We start from the raw sequence: 23,124 nt of genomic DNA, 5'->3' as shown, positions 1-23,124 counted from the left end.
ATGTAGGCAAGCCTGCAGGAGTTTCTAAAGATCGGCTTTATGAAGTAGTCATGTCTCGGTTGCGTATCGGCCACACATTTCTCACACATGGCTTTTAATCCTCCAGAAGGACCCACCTCAGTGTGTGCACTGTGCTGAGCAGATGTCTGTTCTTCACATTCTCATCAGCTGCCCCCTCCAGGAACATCATCGCCAAACTCATTTTTCTGAGTTCTACCGGTATAGAACCCCTCTTCACCCAGCCCTTTTGCTGGGCGAAGTAAAACCTCAATCCAATCCAACCTAAGTAAAACCTCAATGCAGTAAAACCAGCCCAGTAAAACCTCAATCCAATCCAATCCACTTTGGTCCTGTTGAAAATTAGTGTCACTGTTTTAGTTTCTTGCTGCACGCTGTTGAACGTTATCATAAGGCTGCAAAAATATAATTAGCTTCGAAAATATGCTTGTATTCTACTTCTAAATCAACATCCGATCAGGACACAATTTCGAAGTCCCAGTGATATCACGAAAATACATCCTGGTTAGACAACGCTAGGACGTTTCGAATGACGTCTTTATTTACATCAATGGGACGTTTCTTGCGGATTAGGACTTCGGGATCATTTCAGGACATCCATGGGACATCGATGATTTACTAGGTTCCGTTTCCTGATGACTGCCCACCCCTTCCAGTAGCAACAGTAGAAGCTGTCCAGTTGGACAATGACCTCTCCATGGGGGACAATTTTGAAACATGGGAAGTCCACTATTTGTTATTGATTGTTAGCCCTAAACCATGGGCACTATTTTATCCACGCAAGTCCTGTACATCGCCAGGTTCAGGGGTACCGATCTCCAGGACACAGTGCGCATCCTCCTGCGCAAGCTGGTGGCAAAATATGCACCCCTGATATTTAGTTTGCGTGTATTTATATTCGTATTTTTCTGCTTATCAAGACGTGCATTTTTGGAGGTCAATAAAGTGTTCATGTTTTATGCTTATATGACTGCACTCTTTCAAACACCCGCCAGTCACATAGAGTAGTAACAGAACACCGAGTTAATAGAATTGAATAGCATGCTGAGGACAGCTGAAGCTGCATGGTACCGTTATGCATAACCATGGTTGGGCCGTGCACCTTATTAAAATTGGTTCATTATTGATTTTTCATGGGTCGCTGCATAGCCAACGAATGCCCAAGTACCACCCAGGCTTGGCCCTACACTGGTCCTATATTGGCCTTGTGTCTTCTAGGTCGGTCTGCTACACCGGCTCAAGGTTGGTGGTATTTAGTCGCGCCGGGTGAGGTCAGTGTCAATCCCCAAGCTTGATATAACCCTTTTTCGCAAGCTCGGCCCAACAAGTTTTAGGTTGGAAGCACAAGTTGGTCCAACTGTTTGTATCCCGATGACCATTGGTGCTTTTTTCGTGTTTGTTTTTCTTCATCTTCCTTTTGCTCGGCGTAGCACAGCCAGACGTGGTGGACAACTCAATTGTTTCTAAAACGTATATACCGGGTGTCTCAGTTAAATCCCCGGGCTAAATAATTCGCGAACGGGTGCACCAATCGAATAACTTTCTTTTTTTACAAGTATCTGTCGATACCACCTGCAAGCCGCGCACACTGTGAATGAGTGCTAGGGGCTCATTATTTAAATAAAAATTCAAATGAGTTTTGTGAAAAAAAAAAAAGACTTCTAAAGCAGGGCGCCGTCGGCATTAAAATGGGTACTACCCCTTTTGGGACCTTGCCACAGAAGCGCGTCATTTGTTCCAGTAACTAGTAATTGGTTTTGGTTTACAAATTTTTGTAGCTGCTGGTCGCGGTGAAGCGCAAAAGGACGCTCTTCCACTCCCTTATTCACCAATGAATTGCGTGTTCTTGAGCTCACTTCGCCATGGGGAGTGCTGAAGAAAAAATGGAAAGCACATAATATCAAGGCACTATGTGATTAACTGTGTTTCGTCCGTGTGATCATAAAAGAGACAGGGCGCATATCAGTCAGATAAGCAGGATGGGGACTGGCGTAGCCTGTCTGACGCTGTTACTTTTTTTTTCGGCACTCCCCGTTGCGAGGTAAGCTCAAGAACACGTGATTCATTGGTGGATAAGGGAGTAGAAGAGCGTCCTTTTGGAAGCGCGACCGCCACCAGCCACGACAAATATATGTAAACCGAAACAAATTAATTACTGCAACAAATGACCCGCTTCGGTGGCAGATTCTGCTCTAAAAGGTGTCCACTGACGGTCCCAAAAGGGGTAGTACCCGTTTTAATGCCGACGTTGCCCTGCTTTAGAAGTTGCGTTTTTCACGAAACTCATTTGAATTTTTATTTAAATAATGAGCGCCTCCCACACATTCACACGGTGCGCAGCCTGTAGGTTATATCGGACAGATACTTGTCAAAAAGAAAGTTCTTCGATTGGTGCACCCGTTCGCGAATTATTTTTAACCCGGGGATTTAACTGACACACCCTGCATAGCTAACTTCATTCTCGTATCTCACTTCTAATGTTTCGTTGTGTTCTAATGTCTCGTATCTCACTTCGTTTAATGAGGTGGCGCCGCTCTCCAGCAGTGAATCACCCCATGTTATAGTCGCGAGTTATTTATTTTTGTTGTTGTGACTCAAGGTTACTACCAGAGCCACAAAGGCTGCCTACCCGCAGCTCCATGACAGCCGTTCCACTGTACCGGCACCAGGAATGGAAATGTATGCGAAACGAAATTGTAAGGCGTGGTATCGGAAACGCACGCCAACGAAAATCGAAACGGTAACGAAAATACACCCGCTACCACTCATTGCTTCATCCGCTAGTTTGCCGATCCTTCTGTTAAGTTTCTACTACCAGGAGCCAAAGTAGCGGAACGACGCAAAGCTGTTCGATTTCACATCCTGTTTTCTGCATTTTTACAAGGATTTCTCCACAACCATTGCTGTGTTTTGGATACTCATAGCAAGGGCACAAGCTATACTTTCATTATGACGTAGTACGTGATATTAAAGGCACACTCCTCCATGGAAATACTTTGGTACGTAAAATAACCAGCACGGTGATCCGAAACCATCTGTCTCTGGAAATCTCTGGAGTCATCAGCTAACGCAATTCTTATTATGATTATTATTATATTGTTTTTTTTTTAATGTTTCGCCCTTCTTAGTCTCTTTTTTAACATATAGTTGTCACAGGCATCCACATGTGTTTCACACGACAAGTATTTTGCATTGTAAATTTTTCCACAAATTTTCCGAAAACGTAATTCTTCTCAGATTCAATGAATTTTTTTTTTTTTTTTTTTTTCATGTGGTATGGTATTTGCATGAAGTTCGGAATAATTGTTTCTCGGAACTTCCGTCCCCCTTCCTTTGGCGCCTCAGGCCTATAGGGCGTACTCTCCCTCTCACGATTACGGTCAAATGACTACAAAAACAATTCATTCCACGATCCAAAGAAGTCCATTCTGTAATTCGGCCTCTGTGTGGCACTTCTACCACCCCTGAAAACGGGAAGGAATTGGGGGGAGCGCGTGCTCACAATCGAGAAATCTAAAAAATATATTACGTACGTCATCTTCCCATATTTTTGCACAGAGCTTTTCTCACTACACATTTGATAAACGCTGCCATGACGTTTACTCCCTGTAACTTTTCCCGTAAGTATGCGAAACGCGAACCGATCGGACAAAGCGGCGGCGGCGAACAAAATTTGATAGGCGCCTGCGTTGTCTGCGTCTTCTATCCCAAATGCGATCCATAATCCAATCCAGACCAGTTTGTTGATTGTTCGTAGTTTCGTGTGTGTGTGCGGGAAGTTTTGTTTGCCTAAGTGCTGTGAAAAAGGTGTGGTATTTCATATTTGGGTTACAAGTCATGCGTTGTGTTTTGAAAAATGCTTCTTAGGTTCTCAGAGATCATGTTTATCAACAGTGTGATGCACGTGTAGAAAATGCCTCCGCGGAATGTGACCCGTCGACCCGTCATTCGTTTAAAACGAAAAGTCCGTCAAGACTTTGGTTCATGAAGTCAACCAATAACGATGTGGGCAAGCATATTACGCCTCGTCCCAATTACATTTCGCAATACGAGCTTATAATCTCAGCTGTTACGTGCATTCACTTTAGCTCGCCGCAGAATGAAAGCTTAGGAACCCTATGGTTACAAATCAGAATGCTGTTTATTGCGGCTAACCAACAGAGGAGACTCTCACTAAAGGAATAATATTTGCGCTGGTTCCGCGCAAGCGAAGAACGCATCTCGTTTGTCATTGACGTCGCTTCTTGTGTGAAGACTTCAGTTTCTTACAACGATTTCACTGGGTTCCTATCACTCCGAACTGTGCTTGCAGCATGATGCACAAATTCCATTTAAGAAATGTCACCGCACTGACGCCCATTGGGTAGGTCACGTTTTGTTTTCGTTGTAAAACCGTGAATACTTTTCTGTGCCCGCAACTCCACAAGCTGCCAGCGAAACCCAAGGTAGTGCTCCGGAAACTCCGAAAACCTGGTTACAATAGGGAGAGCTATCGTGATGCTGTTTCTGTGTCACGTTGTCACACACGTACCAGACTATGCGATGTCGTTTCAAACTGTCTTGCTCTTTATGCGTTGCTCATACGGACATCCATTAATATTTTGACAACATTGCTGACGGCACTAATTGTAGGACACTCAGCTTCTAGAAATAAGCAATTTCGGGAGCACTGGGTAGTACACCTGCCACACAGATAATTGAATGTCATTTGCCATTGACATTCGTTCCGTGCGACACGGTGAAACCAAATGGCAGCTCGTGTGAGTGGCATTCGCTTCTCCCTCTCGCCTTTGACAGTAGAGGTGTAGCACAAACAAAGGTGTACCGTTAGGAGAAATTGTACATGAATGAAAGGTTGTACTCCAATATTTTATTACAAATTTAGTAACTTTCGACATGAAGGGGGGGAATGCTGTGGAGAGAATGAAAGCAGCGTGATTGGATATTTCATTCTGCTAAAGTTTATTTGCAGATGTGGTGTGGTGGTGTCAGTCAGCATATTGTGCAACGTATTGTGCTTTATCACTTTGTAGCAAGGCATTTTTGCTGCAATACCTATGGTCATTTTTACAGTTCGGTCAACATCAATGACATATTTGCCAATTTTCCCACCACCTGACTACGTTACCAAAACACCTTTGCAAATTAATTCTGCCGCTGTCAGAGTTTGCTTCCAATATCAGTGTTACCTGCACCTTTACAGCATGTTGAGTACACACTGAATCATATGAAACCCTGGGGTTGTAAGTCCTGGGTGCCCTCAAAATTGGAGTACAGTTGGTATGGCGTGAAACATGTTTTGATAACTCTAAGGTAGCTGATGCCTTCTTGGCACAATTGAAAAGTTTACTTATCTAAGAGTTTTATTGTAGAGCGCCTTATTTGACTGGTGTAAGCATCACCACATGTGTATATGTCGGGTCGCCACAAGTAAAGGCACGGAGAACACGGAAGTAGTTGAGTGTGTTTAAAAGCAATCTATTTACTTCAACGGTCGGAGGCCCACTGGCCTGTATTTACAGCTTTTCAGCCGCAGAGCGTGGCAAGGGAAAAAGGGAAGCGAGAGGAAGGAGAGAGAGGACTGGAGCGCAGTGTTTTCTAAGAAGGAGAAGGGAGAAAGTAAAGATAAAGAAACCGTTGTACATCTGGCAGTGCGACTGTACTCGGCGAGTCGCTACAGTACTCTCCCCCTAGTGAGGAAACGAGCGAAAAAAAAAAAAAAAAAATATTCGTCAGTGTCCGAGCACAACTCGCTGTGGCCACGGCACCCGTCTGCCGGAGCGGGTGATATAGGGCTCTTCTGCACGTGTCTGCGCTGCAGGTGGCTTGCCGGAGGGGTTTTCAAGACGTGTGGGTGTCTTTTGTTGAGGCAGGGTTCCCGTTCTGTCGCTGCTCCCGTTGCCAATTATTGCTGGCTTTAGTCTGTGAACACTGACGACTTCGGTGCATCCGTTGATAAGTATAGTAAAATGCTTCCAGCTGCGCTTGAGAACGCGGTATGGGCTGTCGTAGGGGAGCTGCAGTGACTTCCTGACTGCTTCGTCGCGAAGAAACACGTGCGAGCAAGATTCCATTTCCGGGCTCACAAACGATGCGTCGTTGTCCAGTGCTCTTGGTTGGACGGCGCGTAGTGCGGCCATAAATTGTTCAAGTTGGTGGGCATAGTTAGCAGGATCCGGAATCTTTGCTGCAGGGAGAGGTGTAATAAACTCGCCAGTGAGATGCAGTGGGGTGCCGTAAACGAGCTCCGAAGCACTGCAGCTGATGTCAGCTTTGAGAGCTGTTCGTATGCTGAGCAAGACAAAGGGGAGCACATCTGCCCATCGAACATCCCCACGAGCCATGATAGATGACTTTAGCTGCCTGTGGAAACGTACGACGAGGTCGTTTGAAGCTGGATGGTAGGCTGTCGTGCGTAATCTGTGGCATCCTATGATGTTGAGAAGTTCCTTGAAGAGGGGTGACTCGAATTGGGCGCCTGTATCTGTTGGTACTGTTGATGGTACGCCGAAGCGAGCAACCCAGGTAAAACGAAAGTGTGGGCCACCGTTGGGGCGGTAATGTCCTCCATGGGCGTTGCCTCGGGCCAACGCGCGAAGCAGTCTACCGCGGTGAGGTTGTAGCGGTAGCCTTGGGATGGGGGAAGAGGACCCACAATATCTAAATGAACTCGCGCGAAGCGTGCTTCTGGTGCCGGAGAGGTTGAGATAGGGCTGGACGTGTGACGATGAATTTTAGAGCGCTGGCACGCGTCACATGTTGCAATCCCAGTGCCTGACGTCTCTGTTCATTAATGGCCAGAAGAATCTTTACGTGATGAGTCGTTGGGAAGCTTTGATGCCAGGGTGGGAAAGGTTGTGGATGCTGTGAAAGATGTCCTTTCGAAAGGCTAGAGGGATGAATGGTCGGGCTTTTCCAGTCGATGTTTCGCACACAAGGGTAGTGTTCGAATCGGGAAGAGTGATGCTCTGGAAAGTCAGCGTTCCTGGACTACTTGAAATTTGGACGAGTTCTTGGTCATCTTTTTGAGCTTCAGAAATGGTGCTGTAGTCGGTGCGAGCCGGTGGCGTTGAGTTTACAGTGTGTATCCGAGAAAGACAGTCGGCGACGTCGTTGTTCTTGCCTTTCACGTACTGGATGTCGGAGGTGAATTCAAGTATGAATGACATCTGTCAGAGTTCTCTAGATGTGTGGGATCCGGACTGGGCCTTCACCGATCTCAGAGCAAATGTCAGTGGTTTATGATCTGTGAATACGGTGAATTCGCGTCCTTCGAGGAAGTGACTGAAATGGCGAATTGAAGAGTATACTGCAAGGAGTTCCCGTCTGAATATACTGTAGTTGCGTTCTGTCGGACTCAGCTTGCAAGAAAAGAAAGAGATGGGCTGCCGCTCGTCGTTGATGCGTTGTTGGAGGACGGCGCCGATGGCGGTGTCTGACGCATCTGTCATAAGAGATGTTGGCGCGTCCGGCTGTGGATACGCAAGCACAGTTGCGTTGGCGAGATTGCGTTTGACATCCTCAAAGGCAGCGTTCTCTCGATCGCCCCACTCCAACGGTCCAATTTTGTCGTTTTTATGCTTTTTGCTGAGAAGCTTGTGGAGAGGCTCGATGGTTTCGGCGCAGTTGGGAACGAATCGAATTGACAAGTCCCAGGAACTCCCTCAGGCGACGTTTCGTCGTTGGAGCTGGGAAGTCAGTGATTGCCTGAACCTTCGTTGGTAGTGGTCGAATTCCGTTGCTGTCGATTTTGTGTCCGAGAAAGTCTAGTGATGACACTCCGAATTCGCACTTCGCCGTGTTGACGACTATGTCGAATTGTTCCAATTTTGCGAACAAAGCATTTAGGTGTTCCTCATGCTCTTCAGGGGATGCACTTGCAACAAGAATGTCATCAATGTACGCGTGGCAGTAGTCCATACCACGGACGACGTGATCGATGAAGCGTTGAAACGTTTGCGCGCCATTTCACAATCCGAAGGGCACACGAAGGAATTTGAACAGTCCCAATGGTGTGGTGACTGCCATCCACGGTATGTCATCGGGGTGGACGGCAGCGCGGCAGCAACGTAGTTGAAGCGTGTCATCTGTTATGATATGTTCCGTAGTGCAAACTGTGCTTCCACTTTGGTGAACCAGACTTGAGGGTCGTTGGGCCAGAATTCCGGGAGTTTGATCTGAATTGCAGAGATGTCAGCAGGTGTTTGTTGAGCGGCCATTGATGTGGAGTTGTACATAAACAGAAGGCAAGTAAAACCGGGTCGCCAATATGTCGGGTGTCGCCACAAGTAAAGGCACGGAGAACACAGAAGTAGTTGAGTGTGTTTAAAAGCAATCTATTTACTTCAACTGTCGGAGGCCCACTGGCCTGTATTTACAGCTTTTCAGCCGCAGAGCGTGGCAAGGGAAAAAGGAAAGCGAGAGGAAGGAGAGAGAGGACGGGAGCGCAGTGTTTTCTAAGAAGGAGAAGGGAGAAAGTAAAGATAAAGAAACCGTTGTACATCTGGCAGTGCGACTGTACTTGGCGAGTCGCTACATATATAATGCAGTGCATATAATTATTTCCATACAAAATAATGGAATAATGAGTTGCCTCGCACTGAAGACCTAAGTCCTACGTTGTAAAAAGTTTAGAAGTGCCCTTAGAGGAGTACAGAAGGTCACCAAAAAAAATTCAGATTAAGACGTCTCATGAAAGTGTGTATGTAATTTTACCGAATAGCGCAAAAGGTTTTGATGTTTTGAATTTTTTCCCAGAAAAATAACTCACATAAATATGGCTCCGCGTGTTCACCTTAACTTGCCACCCAGGGTATAACGAAGAGGAGAAGGTACGATGCCACGTCACCGATTACGTTACAGGGGGAACTCCTTCTGGTTCGCCGGTCAGTGAGTGTCAGTGCCCTGTCCCTTTGCCACCGTAATCCTGTTTTGCCAGTTCTCCCGGAGAATTGGGGATAGAAGATGCAGCCGAATCATGACCGAGCCAGGAGCAGTGCTTTTTCAGAACCCCGAACAGCCAAGTAGCAGATGACAGCGGAGTAGCAGACAACATTTCTCTGGACCAGTCAGCGAGCGTGGTCGCTGTAGCGTCAGCGCGAGGTCCCAGGCAGATCACACGCTGGTACTGCTCTCCACCGCCGTTGCACATGGTCGATTTTGTGCGGCGTACTTTAAATTCAATTTCTGCGATAATTATGACTGTGGTGTGAATTACTTCTCATGGTGCATCTTACTGGCCTACTTAACAGTTTTATAGGAAGAAAACTTGGTGTTAAAAATGGCTTCTGTGCTACTTTGGGCAAAGCATTGTTGGGCTGAATTTGGCCATCGATCGAACAATGTTAGCAAAGTGAGATGCCGAGAGTCCAGCTGATTAAGAGACCCTGAAAGTGTGTGAAAGAGACCCCGTGAAAGAGACCCAGGTTTGAAAGAGACCCCGCAGTGACAGCATCTTGGAGAGTCAACCCGCTGCAAGTGGTAACGCCACTGAGCTGTAAAAGCCACATTGAGTCGCATCGAATTAATACGGAGTCTTGACTGAGGTGTTTTGTGACATCCTAAAACTGAGTGCCGGATCAACTCTTGCAAGCACAGATGGGGGAGAATATCCATTGAATGCAAGGCAGGAGTGCCACTAGACTACGAAGAATGGAAGGACAGCCTCCTCTCAGCAGTGAAATACTCATTTGTCTCTATAATGAGAGACGACACCACAATGGGCTGGAACCCACTGGATAAGTAGTCTGTGTCTTGCTTCGTACACACTTCGAACACTGTCCATTCTTGTGGACTAAAATCAACTATGTGCTGAAGAAAGAATAACGTAGAGTTTTGCAGCTGCTGATGAGGTTGAATGCAAAGGGTTTCGTGCTTGCACTACGCCTCCAGATGGTATTACATAGGCAAATGTAGATTGTTATTACAATGTAACTTGTATTGTGACATCCTTTGCAGTAAGTCTGCAGTCATCAGCTGTGCTGGTAACGAGATACTTTTATCAGCCATGCCGACGTACAACGATGTTGCTCCACCTCCTACTTTGCAGAAACTCTCTGGAGCCAATTTTTTTTTTAAATACTGCCTCAAACTGTGTGTCTTATACTCCTCCCTACAGATCTCCCAATGGCAAATAATATTCTTGCGACACCAGAATACAGTTTTCTTGCCAAGAGCGGGTTCACGGCACCATACTGTGTTGACTATTCCGAGGATGGCTTCGTGTGCTTCCCAGTCGCAAATGCCTTCTGCATCCTGAATTTGTAGTAGGCAAGTTTGCCACACTGCAGTCCGCAGGGATCTTTGTTGCTCTTGAAGTTGGCTGCGAGCGGATGCCAATATTATGACACTGGGCAAAACAATCTGCCCCCTGTTGACCAATGCTCGCAGGTTTTCAACCCCCTCAACAAGTATGCTTCACTTTTCAACCTCTCAAACTCACCTCTGTGAGAAAACTGCTGTGCTGTTCACTGAATTGATACCGGTAGTGCTCCTCCACCACAGCACAGACCATTCCATGTTTCCACATCCAAATGCAGTATAATCGATGAGGAAGTCCAGGTCATGCATTCTTGCCAAATTGTAACGCTATTCTCCAGCCCTTGGTCACTCTGAATTGTCTTGGTCACGAAAAAAGTTGACAGCATTTGATTTTGTGGGGACTACAGGAGATTGAACAAAGCCACTTCCAACGATGTACAGTTGAACCTCAAAATAACAAACATGGATTTAAAGAAATCTTCCGTTTAACATATTATGTCTGTTGCACTTACAATTTCCCATTGATGCCACTGTAGTATTTCTGCACTCAATTTCACCAAGTGTTTTCGTTTGGCATGTTCTATTTACCGAAGCTTGTAGGCAGTAGACACCTGTTTGCGATGTCACACATGCCGTTCCCCGTGTGTGGGAGAGTGACGAGTGAGGATGATGGGAGAGAGGGAGAAGTAGTAACATCACTGTGACAGTGTGGTCTTATTTGTTATTGGCTTTGTCGCGTGAAATGACATAATTGGCTGACCGAGCATTCTTTGTTGGGTGTCACTTTTGCAGTGGGAACTATGCAACCACTCCTCGGCTACATTCATTTTCAGTTTTCTTTTGCTGTCGTGTTTTGTGAATAATGCTGTCCAAAGGTCGAGGCTTTTGTCGGTTGCTGAGGAACTTTCGATAATCACTACTATGTCCATTCATGAAAAGCAAAATGACGTTGCTATCTGTGACTTACGAACGTCCTGCAATCGCCACATTTGAATGCAGCATTAACGCAAACCAGAATATTTTTCACACTACTCGATGGCAAGCATGGCGATAACCTTTGTACTCAATGAAAATTGTGTGATATTCAAGTGTAAGCGTGCCATCCGTGTTTCTACGTCTGTCTTATGGCAGTATGGCGTAGAATGAGCCGTGTTGGTGGCCGTTTTGGTGAGTTTTTTGGGTATGTTTGCTTTAACGAATTATTTTGTTTAACAAATTAGTGCGTGGCTATTTTGAATTTTGTTATACAGAGGTTCAACTGTGTACCCCGTGCCTCGTACAGATGACATGCTCGACAGCCTCCAAGGAGACAGATCTTTCTCCTCCTCAGATCTCCAACGAGCACAAAAAAGCAGTGTGAAAGATTTTCTTTTTGTGACACATCATGAAAGAATCTGGCCTGATTTGATGACTGATACAAAATATTATATCTGTACGCAATGTTTTTCATATAAAAAATGCACGTAAACATTGACGCGCACATGCCCGCTCAACTCGCTCTGCAGCGCGAAACGAGAGGGAGGGCTATGAAAATGTCACTGTTGATGTCATTAGGTTCCAAGGGGAACCGCACTCCAATTGAGGTCGGCGGTTCCCACTTTTGTTCCCCTTCCCATGTCTCAGTGCAACAGCAGACATCTCTCTAAACCAGTCAGTGAGCTGTAGTGTAGTGACGTCAAAACGTCAATTGCATACATTGCCACCATTGTGCACGTGTCACAATTTTTAAATTCGAATTCTGGGATATTAATGCATCTGTGGAACGAATCACTTCGCATGGTGCATTTTAATAGGCAGGATAACCGCATCATTTAAAAAGGGGGTAGTGACTGAAGTGCTTTCTGTGCTTCTTTAGATCAAGCTACTACCGGATTCACCAGCTCCCATGGCATAGTGGTTAGGATGATCGCTTTCCACGCCGAGACTGGGAGGTGAATCGAATTCGAATCCTGTCACCGGCTGTGCTGTCTGAGGTTTTCCCTGGGTTGTCTGAAGACTTTCCAGATGAATGTCGGCACAGTTCTCCCTGAAGTCGGCCCAGGATGCATACTAACCCCCCTGTGCCCCATTCCTTCCTGCCATCCTTTCTCCATCTGTCCACATCTCTACAACACTCATAGTCACAGTTGCTTCGCGGCGCTAGCGCAGAATTAAAAAAAAAAAAAAGCTGCCAGATTCCAATGGCCGAACAAGATACAGAGAAAACTGCATTTACTGCACCAAACAGTCTATGCAAATTCGCTGCCATACTTGCAGCTTGAGTAATGTCCCTGCAACTTTTGAAAGGATGATGGATTCCGTTTTCGGGTCCTCTGCTGGAATCCTCCTTTATGTTATGGCATTGTCGTCCATTCTTTGAGCTTCAATGAACACTGAACGCGCATCACAGTTGTCTTCGACTGCTCTCTACAGCAAACCTGCAATTCAACAAGCTAAAATGTCACTTTGGTTGCCAACAATTAAAGTGCTCGATCATTGTAGCAATTGTGCTAGCATTGCTAGTTCAATGCAGCTTTAGGACAAAGAAGAGCATAACCACAAATGTCTCCGTTTTGTTCCAGGTCGTGAGTGTGCTGTGGCAATGCTGTTCAAGTTTGTGAGAGTGCACTATCAACAAGAACAGTTGCCCATTGCAATTCATTGTGTCTGCTTTGTTAACATATCTGCCCGGTGGAATGCTACTGAACTGTACATGCCATTGTAAAAATCTACTTGATATTCATAATGTGGAACAACAGAGCAACATGTAAAGGCTCCATCACAGAGTTTCATCCTCAGTGGGCATAGGACCTTCAGGTCGAGCATCAACACATCCACAAGGGTTTTCAGGTGGAGTCAGGTTAGTAATTCATAATTGTTTCTCAATGATATTCATTGTAGTTCAACCATTCTCTGTGCAGTATATTGCTATTGCAAAATAGTGTCTCATTAAATTGCTGTAGGAAGCATATTTTTAGCACCTGATGGCTATGCTACTGTGCTCAGTCTAATTCTCCCTGCTGATCTCGGTTGCTTTTGCACAATTAGAACTCAAATAATCATCATCATAGTCACTACCGATCCCGTGCGCTTGACGAAGACTCATTCTCATCTCCTTAGTGACTGTCACTTGCAGGGGTGTCATTGCTGTGCTGATTGCGCATTTTTGTGCCGCACACGAGGTCCTGCTACCTTCTGCTACAAAAACCAGAGATGTTAAAATTTCTACGCAACTGTGTGTGCATTTCGATTTTTGCCCCTCATTTTGAACAGCAAAAGTGCAAAAAAGAAACTAGTGGTTTGTACTGGCTTATTTATGACAGCTGGCTACGGCAGCTGCCTTTATGAGCTATCCAGCCAGTTCGAGCCATGCTGAGTCATGTAACTGATCCAATCCGTGGTTGTGGTGCAGCTTGTGGTGTAACGATCGGTGCATGAGCTGAAACATGTATTACACGTTGACACATACTTAGGTTGGGACCCCGAGCCTATTTGAAGTGAGCCCAATATCTAATATCACGATTACCACTTGAGAACAATGTGCTGGAAAGTTTACAGTGCCTACATCTGATATAATCTGACAAGGACAGAAGTACACAGCTCTTCAGACAGCTTGCAGAAATAGGGTAGGATAGGTTAGGCTAGGATAGAAAAGACGACAATTGTGTATTCTTTGGCCAGCAAATAAATCTGTTTAATTACATTTTCCATGAGTCAGGCAGTGTTGGGAACTGGTGCGGAGATAAGTGTCAGCAAAGAAAATACTTGGAAACTATTCATATAAACTATTCATAATTATATCAAATACAGACATGACATCTTGTTTTGTATCTCAGCACAGTACAGCTCCAAAATTAACAAACTGCACAGTATGAGAACTCTTCACATATTTCAAGAATGGAATTACATAAAGCACTAATACTAGGCTGGACAAACAAAGTTCCAAAAGACTAAATACTGTAAAAGTGGTTAATTTCGTGCTTTTAATAATTCGCGAATTCGTGTGGAGCGTGTTTCAGGAATATTTTGCGGAACCTTAATTTTGCGGATTCGCGTGGAAGCAGAAATTGCGGGATTATGACACTGCCGACAGTAACCAACGAGAATTAGCCAGCCTCTTCATGCCAGCTGACTTGTAGAGGCTTACCATGAACTCAAATCCCATAACAATGACAAACGTGCCGGTTTTGTGAACGCATGTATGTGCAATGCCAAGTGATACACTATGTGAATAAACTACTGATGTTGAGGTGACGTTTTCATTATACATAGAATGTTTGACAAGAACAAGGTTTCAGAATAAATGTCAAAAGTCGATTCGTCTTTGTGGAGCTCATTTCGTCGCAATATCCAGTGGCCATACTTTTTCATTCCTGCTACCTATATTTCGCGGAAACTTAATTTCACGAAAAAAGTTCGAGCACGAAATTTGCAAAAGTTAAGTCCTCGTGAAAATTTCTATTTTTACATTATCTTCAGAAAAATTTGAATAATTGGTTGCAGTTTCTACGTATACAAGTATGTAAAGTTCATAAATGGAATATACTGCCTGATTACGTTGCCTCTACATCAGCTCTAGAACAGCCTTCCAAGTCGCTCTTTTCATGTTATATTAACTATATTTTGATGTACTTAACTCCATACTTGCTACATTTGTTACAATTTTCTTGGCAAACCAGCAGAAGTATCTGTCTCATTGTAAATGTAAGAGGCCAGCAACCTTATGTAGACAGTGAAACTGAGATGGATTTCCGGTTGGGTTAGCCATGCTTGCAGGTTAACAAAAGTGGTTTCCCTTATGCATATGCACAATGTACTAAACGAAACTCAGTTAATAGGAAATTATGGATAAACAGAACAGTGGGGTCACGTTTGATTGGTTTCCTATACTATACAGGGTGTTTCACTTAGGAGTGACCCCTAATTATTAAAAAAATGTACTTGAGATAAAAATTAGAAACCTTCTGCGTCATACTTGTGAACGTTTTTGCCACCCAAAGAGGTGGTTTCTATCAGTGCACCTCATTAATTTGTCTAATTAGCTTAATTGAACTAAGAAAATTCCCGAGGAAAGGTAACGTTTTTTTTGCGCTAATTAGAAAGCCCATGGACACAACACCCCATTTCAGTCACAATTACAGGATCCTTCACGATCTTTCCACAAAAATTCGACACCTGAAAACTTTCCATCTCTGCATGCCCATTTTCGGATTTCATCAGTGGCGGCGCTACTGGCAAGGCCCGAACAGAGCCGTGTATTAAAAGGGAGTCTGGCCATTAATGGGTCATGGCTATACCTGAAGCTCCACCCACTTTTTCAGCTTTCTGACCAATAGAGTCTTGAAATATCAGGCGCTATCAATCAACCTATCCTTACTATTTGTCCTCCTATCCAACATGGGCAGCGCCATTTTGGGTGGCAAGTGGATTGGATGAGATTGAAATGGATACCTCTCGCTATCTGTAAAACTGGTGGATTTTTGGTGCAAATTTGATGAATGCCACCTGGGGTGCATGGGGGCACATCGGGAACTGTTTCCGATACGTCGTCTGCTTCCGTCGTTGTACCGCTGTGTGTCTCCTGTCTCCGCTTCACTGTGTTTGTTTTCGTCGCCATTTTGGGTGGCAGTGAGGTGTCATGGCGATCCCCTTGCTAAAAAGCAAACCAATCAGTGCAGCGAAACTGAGATTGACAAGTCGAGCCTCTTTTTGTGACTCCTCCCAATGGCCAGACTCCCTTTTAATATACGGCTCTGGGCCCGAAGACACTCCCACTGCGCATGGAAACAGCGTGAGAAAAACAGAAATAAAAAAGGGACAGAGGGGCCCGGCCCAGTCACACATTTTGTCTTCGTAAGCTTATCTGTTTGCAGCCATCAGTTACCGATAGTCACTGACATCTGATGTTCTGTGCCGTTTCCTGTGTTCTCCTTTCCTCCTCCCCATGCTTTAGGCGGAGCAACTTGAACGAATGTGCCTTGATGAGCCACGGTTTTTCGGGCAGTTTTTACGTGGTTTCGGGTGTCAAATTTTTGTGGAAAGGTCGTGGAAGATCCTGTAATTGTGACTAAAATGGGATGTTGTGTCCATGGGCTTTCTAATTAGCGCAAAAAAATGTTAGCTTTCCTTGGGAATTTTTTTAGTTCAATTAAGCTAATTAGACAAATTAATGATGTACACTGATGGAAACCACCTGTTTGGGTGGCAAAATCCTTCACAAGTATGACGCATGCCAACTTTGTCTTTCTGAGGACATGATCATGAGAGCCAATCAAAAATAGAAACCGTGAAATTTGATATGCCAAAATCAACACTGTCGTCATGCAGGCCGCACATTGAATGAGTATGTGGATGATTGCACATGATACTGACAGGTGATATCGAAAACCTAGACGCGGGAAGAGGACGCCCGGAAGAACAAAAAGATCATCCTCATTGTAGACGATTGAGGTGTGCATGCGTCCTTTTCCGAGCCTCAGGCATGGATATGTCATAAAAAGGCAATCGTAAAATGAGATGAGAGGAGCCATTGTCTCTTTTTTTCCTTGCTACCCCCAATAATGGAGATTGAGTATCTTGAAATAAAGTGGCATTTCATAAAATCTGTGTACTTTGCTTTAATGGAACTTCTAATAAAATGCAACAATATTTCCATTCCCTTGGAGTTCCGTTTTAGAGGAGTCCACTGTACGTGTTACCATGACTGTTCTGTTGCTGGAGGTATATTTTGCCATAAGTGTAAACTTGGGCCTCGAGTTACCTCCATTTTACTCTCTCTTTTTTTCCACCTTGGTCCTCCACAGCACATTCAAAATCGGGGTGTGCAGAATCCCACTTCAGAAGATATTGTGCCGAGATCCCAAACTGCTCCTTGAGCCATACGTTGCCTTTGATAACATTCATGGACTGAAGTAAATCATTGCTTCTGGAGGTGGAACTCGGTTTGATGGCATCCTTTCGTTGCCAGCCAAGAGCTTCGCACTGCTTCCTCTTTTGCTAACTTGTGGTAGGAAACATACGAATGCTCCGATAAATTGTTCTAACAGCCAGGAGCACTGTCGCATTCTCAACAACTTTGTCATGGCATGTCACGTATCACTACAGCTCATCAAAGGCAAGGTCAGTACAAGGAAATGCTCTTTCCAAAGGACGTTGTGCCAAAGAAATGTCCACAAGGGTCCACCAGGGCTTCTCGAAAGAGAATGTTGCTTGTTTCTGGCTTTAGCAATAACATACATAACAACTGTTTTCTAATGTAGGGAGAATGAAAGCAAGCTAGAAAAGCCAAAACGGTTAAAACCAGTGGCAGTGACATCGATGTGTCCTTGCGCAGGGTTGGCCGACTGTTTAGATGGGATGTCAGTGCAATGAAAAAAATTGTTTTTCTAAGGAACTGCGAACAATCTGGCTAAAATATTTCGGCCAGATTTGCTATTCTCAGTAAACACAAAGGATGAGTATTGCAAGATCATTCTGTGGCACTGAAAATTCGACGTAGCTTTGCGTTAACCAGCATTCCGCGTAAAATCAACCAATTCAGCATTATCTACTCAAACAAACACAGTCTGGCCTAGATAAAGGTGTTGCGGTAGGTGCTGCAGATATTTTGACATACTATAATTTCCAGTACAGTAAAATCTCGTTAATTTGGATTTCAAGGGACCACAAAAAAAATCCGAATTACCAGGGTTTCCGAAATAACGAATTTATGTCAAAAAACGGTTATTTTATTATCATTATTTTTTTTTTACATGCGCTGCACTCACGCAGGTTTATTTCTGAAAAAAACTTGTCAACAGTTGCCTGTTTACCAGATGTTTACACGTGAATAACGAGTTTCCGGACTCCCGCAAGCAGTTCCTCAGCACAGGCGCCATTGGAACCACCGTTCAAGTCCTTCAGAGTGGCTAGGGCCCCAGCGGCCAAGCACGGTGGCCATGGCACCTCCTCACAGTCCGTTTCGCTGTCGGATTAATCGTGTTTTGTGCCCAACACACGATTGATACTGTCTTCGTCTGTCATTTGGCCGGCGGCGACAGAAACACCGTCGTCAAGGGAAACATAGTCCGCAAGTAGCACTGTGCGGGGAAGAATGCGGTCGAAAACGCCATCGTCTTGTACGCTGGCCTCAAAACTTTCTTCTGGGGCATCCAGTTGGTCGTCATATTCCACAAATCCGCTATGTTTGAAGCAGTTAAACACCACTTTTTCCACTTTTTGCGTGAGCAATCATGGCCATGTGCAGTCCAAACGCTCCCATTGTGGTACGAGCGCCACGAGGAGCAGCCAGAGGAAGGCCAGCACACCGCACGCGTGCAATAAGAGAGGAAGGGAGAAGGAGATATGGTGATGACCTCTCTCGATGGGAGCTTGCGTTGCTCATTTTCACGTTTGCGACAGCCGATTTTCCGGCTGGGATCTCAATGGGAGTTTAATGTGACGCTCTTTTTCGCGTTGGTGGCAGCCGATTGTCCGGCCCAAATTCCGAATTATGTGGAGCCCGCTGAATTTTTTGTTGAATTAATGAGAGCTTCCTGCCATAGAAATACATGGTAGTTTTGACGGGGCCAACGGGAGGTGCCGAATTATCCGAAATTCTGAATTAACGGGGGCTGAACTAACGAGATTTTATTGGTATATAACGCATGTGCTACGCAGCATAATTTGCCTTCCATGCCCCGGCTGTAACCTGTTCCACTTCGTATGTTTTTATTTATTAATTGTTATTTAGATCATGCTTTTTTTATTGTATGTTCTGCGTAGTGCAAATTTGTTGAACTTGCACTTCCATTTCGTCATTATCATCAGCACCGCAGTGATTGGTCATTGTGTCAAGACTATGTTTTGACCGAAGCTGCTTGATGAGCAGAACATGCACAGGGATATTTACTTTCCACAAAGTACTGACTGTGGGAATGGCTTGTTAGCTAACACATCATACTGTTCCACTGGCTAGACCTTGGCAAGAGCCAGGACGGGGCCACGTGGAAGCTGAAGACCCTTGTATAGCCACATATTTTTTCTATCGGGGTTCGTTCCAGCCAAAAGCGGGACAAAGCACCGTATCACACTCAGGCTGGTGGAACAGCGAGTCCAGCACTGTAAAAGGGCGACCTGTGTGACGGCTCCCTGCTGAGGTCACTGTTAACTCTGATTAAGGTTATACAGAGTCAAGGAAAAGTGTCCAACACAGTCAACGAGTTAAAACCTGTTTATTCGCTGAAATAAATCTTCGAAAATTTATGCCAAAAAACGCAGGAATCTAGAGTAGATCTCACCAACGCCATGCTGTTAGGGTTCTGACACCATCTTACACAGAGAGGCTGCGCTGCTGTTCATCACTTCTGTGTTATTTCTTAACAGCTGTATCTGTTGATCTGTTGTTGGTCTTGTCTTGAGCTTCCCTTCAGAGTCTGGGACTATGTCCACGTTATCTGCCATGTGGCAGTTCTTCTTTCTTCAACCCTTCCTCCTCCTCCCTGGTTTTTTCAGCCCTTCCTCTTTTTTCACCAAACTCGATGTACAAGTCAACTAATACATGATCCTGTTCATTAATTGTGGCTTATACCACTGTCACATTGCAAATTGTATGGAATTTGCACCGAACGTGATTAGTTTGTATTGCATTGAGCTACATGAAGAAAAATAATGTCATAAGAAAAATATATCAGAAAAGAAAAATATATGTCATAATTATGTCATAAAGTATCAGATTCTTCAGTCTGACTTAGATAAAACATCTGAGTGGTGCAATACCTGGCAGATGCCAATTAATATCAACAAAAGTAAGATCATGAACTTCTCTCGCACAGTGTCTTCAGGGCATGCGGTTACATATCTTCTGGGTCGTTATGAAATAGAACGTGTTTCCTCTTACAAGTACCTCGGCGTTCCTCTGTCTTGTAATTTGTCATGGTCAGAACACTTATCTCATATCATTTCTAGCGCCAACCGATCTCTAGGATTCATATGTCGCAATCTTCGCTTGAGCTCACTGCCAGTAAAAAAAACTTGCTTATACCACTCTTATAAGGCCTAAGCTTGAGTACGCCTCTCCAATATGGGATCCATACCAAGTCACATATGCGCATGCTCTCGAAGCAGTACAGAATCGAGCTGTCCGCTTCATTTATAACGAGTTCAGTTCCCAGAATAGTATATCCAGCATGAAAACTCAGCTTTCTATCAATAATCTCAGCAGGCGTTGAATGGTTTCCAGTCTGTGCCTATTTCATAAGATTTTTCATAACCACATGTTACACTCTGAGCTACTGTTGAGAGCATCATTTATTTCTCCCAGGGTGGATCATTTCTACAAGATAGGGATGACTCACTGCAACCACGATTTCTTTCTCTACTCATTTTGCCCTCGGGCGACTAAGGCCTGGAATGCTCTTCCCCAGTCCATTGTTGATCTCCGTGACCCTCAGGATTTTAAAGCTGCAGTGAGCCGATTTGTTGATGGCTAGTTGCCCTTGTGTATCTTGTATGACGAGTTTCCTCAGTGTACCACAGAGAACGAGAGCGCAAGTGTTATCTTGTATTACTGTTACCAAGTTAATATTCTTATAATCTTTGTGTGTTGACCATTACAATTCATGTCACGTTCTGCTTGCTCCTTTTCTTTACTTGCGCACCTGTGGTGCCATTCCCTTCTCCGTTATGTAGTACCCTTTGGGTCTTTAACGTATGACAAAAAAAAAAATTGCAAATGATGACACTGTTATTGATTAAGACACCAATGGGGAGACATAACAGCGCATATAGGACACGGATGAAGTAAAGTGGACAGGACAGTTCACTGCTGTTCTGTCCTCTTAACTTCTTCCGTGTCCTATGCATGCTGTTATCATGTCTTCCATGTGTATGACCCGCCTACCACACTGTATTAAGTCACCAATCCTGAAATATGAAGCTATATACACGTACGTTCGTTGCTTTTTTAAATTAATTTTTGTCAAACTAGTGAAACATTAGATTTGTTCACAAAATCTTTTTGTTTTGGATGACAATAGACGAGTTCAGAAAATCCCAGAGTGCTTAGCGCCGCTTTGAACTGTGGGAGTTTACTAATACGACAGAAACTGGTGGCCTCCAAACTGTTCCGATTTCTCCCCTACCGGTTCATTGTCCACGACGCGTCAAGGTCAGCGAAAGCGAAATGTGAAGGATTATTCTTCATTCCTACGCCCAGCAGGCGCCCAGAATGCAATGCGTGCGCAAGGAGCACTGGGATTTTCTGAAGTCGTCTATTAAGTTGGCCAAGTATCACGAGGCACGACAAGTAAGAAGGCTATCTGACCACACTTGGCCACATGGCGACTGGGAACAAAGGTAGCTCTATGAAACACTGTGTTAAGCCTTCTTTCTTTCATGTTATTAAATTCGTGATAAAATATTGGAGTACAACTTTTCATTTGTGTACAGTTTCTCCTAATAGTTTATCATTGTTGTTTGTGCTACCTCTCTATTGATAGGGGTGTACAGTCCATGAGAGAGGGAAATGCGAATGCCATTCGCACGTACTGTCATTTGGTTTCACCATGTGACATGGAATGAATCTCAATCGCGAATGACGCTCAATTTGCCGTGTGGCAGGTGGTGTTACCAAGCGTTCAGTTTTTACCTTGTTTTACGTGTTTAATTTCTCCTAACGATGTATCATTGTCGTTTTTGGTCCCTCTCTATTGACGAGGGTAAGCAGTCGGTATGAAAGGGTGAAGTGAAGGAGTTACTCAAACCCATTTGTTCGGCCAATGCCAATCACGTGTAATGCCATTTGGTTTCACCATGTCCCACAGGACGAATGTCATTTGCTGCAACTGACATTTATTTAACATGTTACAGGGGTTTTAGACAGCTAGATTTCCCACAAACTATACTTATCTGTGCTTTGCTTTGCTTTGCTTTTTCAGTGTTGTGCGGACACCCCTTGTTGTGCAGTGTTGTGTGGATAGCTACTCATTTCTAGGAAGGAACATTGTGGTGTGCTTTCCTCGCAAGACATTGATGTACATTGTGTGCAATTTATGCATCATGCACAGTTGGCATGGAAGTTCTGTGTAATGATAGGAAGAAAATATCAGGTAAGCGCAAAGCCCTGTCACCTTTACTGTTACAGCAAGTATTTTCCTCAGTTGGCAGCTTTCTTATCCAAGACGTCTGGGTACCGAACACTTGGGTTGAGCAGAACTGTAACTTAGTAGGCTACTCACGGACGGTTCTTGTTACCTGGGGCGAGTACAGGCGTATGAGTCTAATCTAAGTTGTGCTGTCAGGTCCACTTCATCATTCGCTGCAAGTACGCCCTACTACAGTAAAACCCCGTTAAACCGTACCTGGTGGTGACGCTGAAAAATATGTACAAAGCGGCACTACAGCATATCCAAAAATACGAGATAGTGCCTACCTTCATACTAAAGTGATGGGAACAACAATTAAAGTGTTTTTTTTAAATCAATGCGCATAACAATGCCTTAATTCACTGCGTTGGTCAGAAATCTTTGCGTTTCTGAAATAATCTCGTGGAGAAAACTGCAACTTTGAAGTCATTCAAACCAGGACCCAGCTGCTTCTAGCAAGTTAGGAACATTGAGAAAGAAAGCCTTTAAGGTGGAATTCATTACAGCAGTGAGAGAACACTGCATACCATAATACAGTCGAACCTCGATAGAACAAAACGCGATATAATGAAATTCGCAATAGAGCGAAATAATTTGGATTCCCCAGCAGAGAGCCATAGAGATCAATGTATTTTAACTCCAGCTATAACGAAACACTTTTTAGCCACCACCTCGATACAGTGAAAGAACTAGATAAAGTTTATGACCCCAAAGCCGTCTTTAGGGTCACGAAAACAAAGGGCGC

The 23,124-nt window shown here is 44.4% G+C and overlaps 1 long non-coding RNA gene across 1 annotated transcript; it reads left to right on the top strand.

Moving 5' to 3' along the window:
- The first annotated feature begins 3,750 nt into the window (after positions 1 to 3,750).
- On the top strand, positions 3,751 to 22,703 carry LOC135387334 (uncharacterized). The gene is made up of 3 exons (XR_010421053.1): positions 3,751 to 3,825; positions 12,840 to 13,117; positions 22,173 to 22,703. It is a non-coding gene; the product is annotated as an uncharacterized LOC135387334 (long non-coding RNA).
- Positions 22,704 to 23,124: the final 421 nt, after the last annotated feature.

The sequence above is a fragment of the Ornithodoros turicata genome, chromosome 3 (genome assembly GCF_037126465.1).
Source record: "Ornithodoros turicata isolate Travis chromosome 3, ASM3712646v1, whole genome shotgun sequence".
NCBI lineage: Eukaryota > Metazoa > Arthropoda > Arachnida > Ixodida > Argasidae > Ornithodoros > Ornithodoros turicata.
The sequence above is the reverse complement of the archived record's forward strand: the minus strand, read 5'-3'. Positions and strand labels throughout refer to the sequence as shown.